We start from the raw sequence: 9010 nt of genomic DNA, 5'->3' as shown, positions 1-9010 counted from the left end.
TGTGTACATTTTGCCTGGCCTCTCTCTTCTTCCAGTTATGAGATGCCATAGCTTAGGGAAGTTGTCTAACCTCTCTTTGCTTCCACTTTTGAGCTGTGTGATAGACAGGATAGGCAACTTGTCTAAGATCACACAGCTCCAAAACGTAAGGACAAAGAGGACAGGCAACAGGATGAGGATCGCAAAGCTCAGAAGAGGAAGCACAGACAAGTTCGACAACTTCCCGAAGATATGACAGCTCATAAGTGGAAACACACAGAGCTAGAGAAATTCGTTAGGGTCACCCAGGTCACATATGGAAGCCCAGAGAGGTTAGGTCACTTTCCTCAGATGACAGAGCTCACTCATAGAAGCAGAGTGGTCAGGCAACGTACCTCAGAACACACAGATCAGAAGAGGAAGCGGAGAGAGGTCAGATGTGGAAGGTCAGACCACTCAGGTCAGGTCGCACAGCCCATCACCGGAAGCATGGACAGGTCTGGCAACCTGCGTGGCCTCACACAGGCTCAGAAGTGGAAACAGAGAGGTTGAGAAACCTACCTGTGATCACACAAATCAGAAGTGGAAGCACAGAGAGCTCAGACCACTTCATTCAGCTCACAGAGCTCTATGTTGGAAGCCCAGAGAGGTTAAGCAACTTACCTCAGATCACACAGCTCCTAAGTAGAAGCAGAGACAGGTCGGGGAAATTGCCTAAAATCACACACCTTCCACATGGAAGCACAGACAGTTCGGGCAACTTTCCTAAAATCACAGAGCTCAGATATGGAAGAAGAGACTGGTCTGGCAACTTGCCAAGTTAACAGACCTCTGAAGACAAAGCAGGGAGAGGCCATCCAGCCTCCTTAAGGTCACCCAACTCAGATGTGGAAACACAGAGAGGACAGACCACTTAATCCAGGTCACAGAGCTCAGACGTGGAAGCACAGAGAGGTTAGGCAACTTGCCTCATATCTCACAGCTCTTGGATGGAAGCACAGAGAGGTCAGGAAACTTGCCGAAAATCACATACCTCAGAAGTGGAAACACAAGTGGTTGGTCACCTTGCCTACCAGCGTACACAGCTCTTCAGTGGAAGCACAGAGAGGTCAGGAAATGTTCCTAGGATCATGTAGAAGCGAGTCGGAAGCAGAGAGAGGTCAAGCAACATACCTAAGATCACACATCTCACACGTGGAAGCCCAGAGACGTCAGACCACTCAGGTAAGGTCACACAGCCCATCCCTGGAAGCATGGAGAGGTCTGGCAATCTGCCTGGCCTCACACAGCTCAGAAGTGGAAACAGAGAGGTTCAGAAACTTACCTGAGATCACACAAATCACAAGTGGAAGCACACAGAGCTCAGACCACTTCATTCCCGTCACCGAGCTCGACGTTGGAAGCACAGAGAGGTTAAGCAACTTACCTAAGATCACACAGCTCATAAGCAGAAGCACAAAGAGGTCAGGAAACTCGCTTAAGGTCACAAACCTCAGAAGCGGAAGCACAGAGAAGTTAGGGAACTTGTGTAACATCACACAGCTCAACAGTGGAAGCACAGAGAGGTTTGGCAGTTTGCCTAATCTCACACAGCTCTTGGACGGAAGCACGGAGAGGTCAGGAAACTTGCCTAAGATCACATATGTCAGAGGTGAAAACACAAGCGGTTGATCACCTCGCCTAGCAGCGTACACAACTCTTAAGTGGAAGCACAGGGAGGTGAGGAAATGTTCCTAAGATCATGGAGAACCGGGTTGGAAGCACAGAGAGGTCAAGCAAATAGCCTAAGAACACACAGCACCTAAGTGGAAGCACAGAGTGGTTCGGCACGTAGCCTAATAGCACGTGGCTCAGAAGTGGAACCACGGAGAGGTTAGGCAACTTGACTCAGATAACACAGCTCAAAAATGGGAGCACAAGGAGGGCAGGATGCTTGCTTATGATCACCCAGCTCAGAAGTGGAAGCACATACAAGTTAGGCAACATGACTAACATCATACAGCTCATAAGTAGGAGCACAGACAGGTCGGGCAACTTGCCTGGGATCACACAGTTCAAAAGTGGAAGCAGAGAGAGGTTAGACAACTTCCCTAAGATATGACAGCTCATAACTGGAAGAACAGAGAGGCCAGGCAAAATGTATCACCTAACACGGTTCAAATATTGGAAGAGCAGTGATGTTAGGCAACTTTCCTAAGATCGCAGAGCTCACTTACGGAAGCAGAGTAGTCAGACAACTTGCCTAGTTAACACAGCTCTGAAGAGGAAGCGGGGAGAGGTCAGGCAGTCTCGCTAAACTCACCCAGTTCAGATGTGGATGCACAGAGAGGTCAGACCATTTACGGAATGACACAGACATCAGAAGTGGAAGCACAGAGAGGTCAGGCACCTTGCCTAAGATCACACAGCTCTTTGTTGGAAGCACAGAGAGGTCAGCCAACTTGGCGAAGGTCACACATCTCAGAAGTGGAGGCACAGAACATTCGTCACCTTGCCTACCAGCACACCGCTCCTAAGTCGAAGCACAGAGAGCTGAGGAAATGTTCCCAAGATCATGTAGCTCGAGCTAGAAGCATCGAAGTCAGGTAGTGTGGCCTAAGATCAGAGAGGTCTTAAGGGGAAGCACAGAGAGGTTAGAAACTTTACTGAAGAGCACACAGCTCAGACCTAGAAGTGATTTGAGCGAGACTGCCTGACCTCCCCCTGCTTCCTCTTCAGAGCTGTGTTAACTAGGCAAGTTGTCTGACCACTCTGCTTCCGTAAGTGAGCTCTGGGATCTCAGGAAAGGTGCCTAACATCACTGCTCTTCCAATATTTGAACCGTGTGATTGTGTACATTTTGCCTGGCCTCTCTCTTCTTCCAGTTATGAGATGCCATAGCTTAGGGAAGTTGTCTAACCTCTCTTTGCTTCCACTTTTGAGCTGTGTGATAGACAGGATAGGCAACTTGTCTAAGATCACACAGCTCCAAAACGTAAGGACAAAGAGGACAGGCAACAGGATGAGGATCGCAAAGCTCAGAAGAGGAAGCACAGACAAGTTCGACAACTTCCCGAAGATATGACAGCTCATAAGTGGAAACACACAGAGCTAGAGAAATTCGTTAGGGTCACCCAGGTCACATATGGAAGCCCAGAGAGGTTAGGTCACTTTCCTCAGATGACAGAGCTCACTCATAGAAGCAGAGTGGTCAGGCAACGTACCTCAGAACACACAGATCAGAAGAGGAAGCGGAGAGAGGTCAGATGTGGAAGGTCAGACCACTCAGGTCAGGTCGCACAGCCCATCACCGGAAGCATGGACAGGTCTGGCAACCTGCGTGGCCTCACACAGGCTCAGAAGTGGAAACAGAGAGGTTGAGAAACCTACCTGTGATCACACAAATCAGAAGTGGAAGCACAGAGAGCTCAGACCACTTCATTCAGCTCACAGAGCTCTATGTTGGAAGCCCAGAGAGGTTAAGCAACTTACCTCAGATCACACAGCTCCTAAGTAGAAGCAGAGACAGGTCGGGGAAATTGCCTAAAATCACACACCTTCCACATGGAAGCACAGACAGTTCGGGCAACTTTCCTAAAATCACAGAGCTCAGATATGGAAGAAGAGACTGGTCTGGCAACTTGCCAAGTTAACAGACCTCTGAAGACAAAGCAGGGAGAGGCCATCCAGCCTCCTTAAGGTCACCCAACTCAGATGTGGAAACACAGAGAGGACAGACCACTTAATCCAGGTCACAGAGCTCAGACGTGGAAGCACAGAGAGGTTAGGCAACTTGCCTCATATCTCACAGCTCTTGGATGGAAGCACAGAGAGGTCAGGAAACTTGCCGAAAATCACATACCTCAGAAGTGGAAACACAAGTGGTTGGTCACCTTGCCTACCAGCGTACACAGCTCTTCAGTGGAAGCACAGAGAGGTCAGGAAATGTTCCTAGGATCATGTAGAAGCGAGTCGGAAGCAGAGAGAGGTCAAGCAACATACCTAAGATCACACATCTCACACGTGGAAGCCCAGAGACGTCAGACCACTCAGGTAAGGTCACACAGCCCATCCCTGGAAGCATGGAGAGGTCTGGCAATCTGCCTGGCCTCACACAGCTCAGAAGTGGAAACAGAGAGGTTCAGAAACTTACCTGAGATCACACAAATCACAAGTGGAAGCACACAGAGCTCAGACCACTTCATTCCCGTCACCGAGCTCGACGTTGGAAGCACAGAGAGGTTAAGCAACTTACCTAAGATCACACAGCTCATAAGCAGAAGCACAAAGAGGTCAGGAAACTCGCTTAAGGTCACAAACCTCAGAAGCGGAAGCACAGAGAAGTTAGGGAACTTGTGTAACATCACACAGCTCAACAGTGGAAGCACAGAGAGGTTTGGCAGTTTGCCTAATCTCACACAGCTCTTGGACGGAAGCACGGAGAGGTCAGGAAACTTGCCTAAGATCACATATGTCAGAGGTGAAAACACAAGCGGTTGATCACCTCGCCTAGCAGCGTACACAACTCTTAAGTGGAAGCACAGGGAGGTGAGGAAATGTTCCTAAGATCATGGAGAACCGGGTTGGAAGCACAGAGAGGTCAAGCAAATAGCCTAAGAACACACAGCACCTAAGTGGAAGCACAGAGTGGTTCGGCACGTAGCCTAATAGCACGTGGCTCAGAAGTGGAACCACGGAGAGGTTAGGCAACTTGACTCAGATAACACAGCTCAAAAATGGGAGCACAAGGAGGGCAGGATGCTTGCTTATGATCACCCAGCTCAGAAGTGGAAGCACATACAAGTTAGGCAACATGACTAACATCATACAGCTCATAAGTAGGAGCACAGACAGGTCGGGCAACTTGCCTGGGATCACACAGCTCAAAAGTGGAAGCAGAGAGAGGTTAGACAACTTCCCTAAGATATGACAGCTCATAACTGGAAGAACAGAGAGGCCAGGCAAAATGTATCACCTAACACGGTTCAAATATTGGAAGAGCAGTGATGTTAGGCAACTTTCCTAAGATCGCAGAGCTCACTTACGGAAGCAGAGTAGTCAGACAACTTGCCTAGTTAACACAGCTCTGAAGAGGAAGCGGGGAGAGGTCAGGCAGTCTCGCTAAACTCACCCAGTTCAGATGTGGATGCACAGAGAGGTCAGACCACTTACGGAATGACACAGACATCAGAAGTGGAAGCACAGAGAGGTCAGGCACCTTGCCTAAGATCACACAGCTCTTTGTTGGAAGCACAGAGAGGTCAGCCAACTTGGCGAAGATCACACATCTCAGAAGTGGAGGCACAGAACATTCGTCACCTTGCCTACCAGCACACCGCTCCTAAGTCGAAGCACAGAGAGGTGAGGAAATGTTCCCAAGATCATGTAGCTCGAGCTAGAAGCATCGAAGTCAGGTAGTGTGGCCTAAGATCAGAGAGGTCTTAAGGGGAAGCACAGAGAGGTTAGAAACTTTACTGAAGAGCACACAGCTCAGACCTAGAAGTGATTTGAGCGAGACTGCCTGACCTCCCCCTGCTTCCTCTTCAGAGCTGTGTTAACTAGGCAAGTTGTCTGACCACTCTGCTTCCGTAAGTGAGCTCTGGGATCTCAGGAAAGGTGCCTAACATCACTGCTCTTCCAATATTTGAACCGTGTGATTGTGTACATTTTGCCTGGCCTCTCTCTTCTTCCAGTTATGAGATGCCATAGCTTAGGGAAGTTGTCTAACCTCTCTTTGCTTCCACTTTTGAGCTGTGTGATAGACAGGATAGGCAACTTGTCTAAGATCACACAGCTCCAAAACGTAAGGACAAAGAGGACAGGCAACAGGATGAGGATCGCAAAGCTCAGAAGAGGAAGCACAGACAAGTTCGACAACTTCCCGAAGATATGACAGCTCATAAGTGGAAACACACAGAGCTAGAGAAATTCGTTAGGGTCACCCAGGTCACATATGGAAGCCCAGAGAGGTTAGGTCACTTTCCTCAGATGACAGAGCTCACTCATAGAAGCAGAGTGGTCAGGCAACGTACCTCAGAACACACAGATCAGAAGAGGAAGCGGAGAGAGGTCAGATGTGGAAGGTCAGACCACTCAGGTCAGGTCGCACAGCCCATCACCGGAAGCATGGACAGGTCTGGCAACCTGCGTGGCCTCACACAGGCTCAGAAGTGGAAACAGAGAGGTTGAGAAACCTACCTGTGATCACACAAATCAGAAGTGGAAGCACAGAGAGCTCAGACCACTTCATTCAGCTCACAGAGCTCTATGTTGGAAGCCCAGAGAGGTTAAGCAACTTACCTCAGATCACACAGCTCCTAAGTAGAAGCAGAGACAGGTCGGGGAAATTGCCTAAAATCACACACCTTCCACATGGAAGCACAGACAGTTCGGGCAACTTTCCTAAAATCACAGAGCTCAGATATGGAAGAAGAGACTGGTCTGGCAACTTGCCAAGTTAACAGACCTCTGAAGACAAAGCAGGGAGAGGCCATCCAGCCTCCTTAAGGTCACCCAACTCAGATGTGGAAACACAGAGAGGACAGACCACTTAATCCAGGTCACAGAGCTCAGACGTGGAAGCACAGAGAGGTTAGGCAACTTGCCTCATATCTCACAGCTCTTGGATGGAAGCACAGAGAGGTCAGGAAACTTGCCGAAAATCACATACCTCAGAAGTGGAAACACAAGTGGTTGGTCACCTTGCCTACCAGCGTACACAGCTCTTCAGTGGAAGCACAGAGAGGTCAGGAAATGTTCCTAGGATCATGTAGAAGCGAGTCGGAAGCAGAGAGAGGTCAAGCAACATACCTAAGATCACACATCTCACACGTGGAAGCCCAGAGACATCAGACCACTCAGGTAAGGTCACACAGCCCATCCCTGGAAGCATGGAGAGGTCTGGCAATCTGCCTGGCCTCACACAGCTCAGAAGTGGAAACAGAGAGGTTCAGAAACTTACCTGAGATCACACAAATCACAAGTGGAAGCACACAGAGCTCAGACCACTTCATTCCCGTCACCGAGCTCGACGTTGGAAGCACAGAGAGGTTAAGCAACTTACCTAAGATCACACAGCTCATAAGCAGAAGCACAAAGAGGTCAGGAAACTCGCTTAAGGTCACAAACCTCAGAAGCGGAAGCACAGAGAAGTTAGGGAACTTGTGTAACATCACACAGCTCAACAGTGGAAGCACAGAGAGGTTTGGCAGTTTGCCTAATCTCACACAGCTCTTGGACGGAAGCACGGAGAGGTCAGGAAACTTGCCTAAGATCACATATGTCAGAGGTGAAAACACAAGCGGTTGATCACCTCGCCTAGCAGCGTACACAACTCTTAAGTGGAAGCACAGGGAGGTGAGGAAATGTTCCTAAGATCATGGAGAACCGGGTTGGAAGCACAGAGAGGTCAAGCAAATAGCCTAAGAACACACAGCACCTAAGTGGAAGCACAGAGTGGTTCGGCACGTAGCCTAATAGCACGTGGCTCAGAAGTGGAACCACGGAGAGGTTAGGCAACTTGACTCAGATAACACAGCTCAAAAATGGGAGCACAAGGAGGGCAGGATGCTTGCTTATGATCACCCAGCTCAGAAGTGGAAGCACATACAAGTTAGGCAACATGACTAACATCATACAGCTCATAAGTAGGAGCACAGACAGGTCGGGCAACTTGCCTGGGATCACACAGTTCAAAAGTGGAAGCAGAGAGAGGTTAGACAACTTCCCTAAGATATGACAGCTCATAACTGGAAGAACAGAGAGGCCAGGCAAAATGTATCACCTAACACGGTTCAAATATTGGAAGAGCAGTGATGTTAGGCAACTTTCCTAAGATCGCAGAGCTCACTTACGGAAGCAGAGTAGTCAGACAACTTGCCTAGTTAACACAGCTCTGAAGAGGAAGCGGGGAGAGGTCAGGCAGTCTCGCTAAACTCACCCAGTTCAGATGTGGATGCACAGAGAGGTCAGACCACTTACGGAATGACACAGACATCAGAAGTGGAAGCACAGAGAGGTCAGGCACCTTGCCTAAGATCACACAGCTCTTTGTTGGAAGCACAGAGAGGTCAGCCAACTTGGCGAAGGTCACACATCTCAGAAGTGGAGGCACAGAACATTCGTCACCTTGCCTACCAGCACACAGCTCCTAAGTCGAAGCACAGAGAGGTGAGGAAATGTTCCCAAGATCATGTAGCTCGAGCTAGAAGCATCGAAGTCAGGTAGTGTGGCCTAAGATCAGAGAGGTCTTAAGGGGAAGCACAGAGAGGTTAGAAACTTTACTGAAGAGCACACAGCTCAGACCTAGAAGTGATTTGAGCGAGACTGCCTGACCTCCCCCTGCTTCCTCTTCAGAGCTGTGTTAACTAGGCAAGTTGTCTGACCACTCTGCTTCCGTAAGTGAGCTCTGGGATCTCAGGAAAGGTGCCTAACATCACTGCTCTTCCAATATTTGAACCGTGTGATTGTGTACATTTTGCCTGGCCTCTCTCTTCTTCCAGTTATGAGATGCCATAGCTTAGGGAAGTTGTCTAACCTCTCTTTGCTTCCACTTTTGAGCTGTGTGATAGACAGGATAGGCAACTTGTCTAAGATCACACAGCTCCAAAACGTAAGGACAAAGAGGACAGGCAACAGGATGAGGATCGCAAAGCTCAGAAGAGGAAGCACAGACAAGTTCGACAACTTCCCGAAGATATGACAGCTCATAAGTGGAAACACACAGAGCTAGAGAAATTCGTTAGGGTCACCCAGGTCACATATGGAAGCCCAGAGAGGTTAGGTCACTTTCCTCAGATGACAGAGCTCACTCATAGAAGCAGAGTGGTCAGGCAACGTACCTCAGAACACACAGATCAGAAGAGGAAGCGGAGAGAGGTCAGATGTGGAAGGTCAGACCACTCAGGTCAGGTCGCACAGCCCATCACTGGAAGCATGGACAGGTCTGGCAACCTGCGTGGCCTCACACAGGCTCAGAAGTGGAAACAGAGAGGTTGAGAAACCTACCTGTGATCACACAAATCAGAAGTGGAAGCACAGAGAGCTCAGACCA

Source organism: Giraffa tippelskirchi, chromosome X (assembly GCF_054371585.1).
Source record: "Giraffa tippelskirchi isolate mGirTip1 chromosome X, T2T-mGirTip1v1.2.pri, whole genome shotgun sequence".
NCBI lineage: Eukaryota > Metazoa > Chordata > Mammalia > Artiodactyla > Giraffidae > Giraffa > Giraffa tippelskirchi.
This window is presented reverse-complemented; position numbering follows the sequence as displayed.